This window comes from Microtus ochrogaster, linkage group LG3 (assembly GCF_000317375.1).
Source record: "Microtus ochrogaster isolate Prairie Vole_2 linkage group LG3, MicOch1.0, whole genome shotgun sequence".
Lineage (NCBI taxonomy): Eukaryota > Metazoa > Chordata > Mammalia > Rodentia > Cricetidae > Microtus > Microtus ochrogaster.
This window is the reverse complement of record NC_022029.1, coordinates 27282730-27283237: the sequence shown is the minus strand read 5'-3', so window position 1 is coordinate 27283237 and position 508 is coordinate 27282730. Positions and strand designations below refer to the sequence as shown.

At 39.0% G+C, this 508-nt stretch overlaps 1 pseudogene; it reads right to left on the bottom strand.

The window, feature by feature from the left end:
- Positions 1-508, bottom strand: part of LOC101995767 — a 14438-nt pseudogene that overhangs the window by 979 nt on the left and 12951 nt on the right.

The following is a 508-nucleotide window of genomic DNA, read 5'->3' as shown; positions in this document are numbered from 1 at the left end:
ATGTGTTCTTTGATGTACTTGGAGATTCTTATGAAAACCAAAGGCTTTACCACATTGATTACACTCATAGGGTTTCTCTCCAGTATGTGTTCTTTTATGGTTTTGGAGATGACTGTGATGTGCAAAGGCTTTACCACATTGATTGCATTCATAGGGTTTCTCTCCAGTATGTGTTCTTTTATGTGTTCGAAGATAACTGGAGTGAGAAAAGGCTTTACCACATTGATTGCATTCATAGGGTTTCTCTCCAGTATGTGTTCTTTTATGCGTTTGGAGATGACTGTGTTGTGCAAAGGCTTTACCACATTGATTACACTCATAGGGTTTCTCTCCAGTGTGTGTTCTTTTATGCATTTGGAGATGACTGATTTGTGCAAAGGCTTTACCACATTGATTACATTCATGGGGTTTCTCTCCAGTATGTGTTCTTTCATGCATTTGGAGATGACTGTGACGTGAAAAGGCTTTACCACATTGATTACACTCATAGGGTTTCTCTCCAGTATGT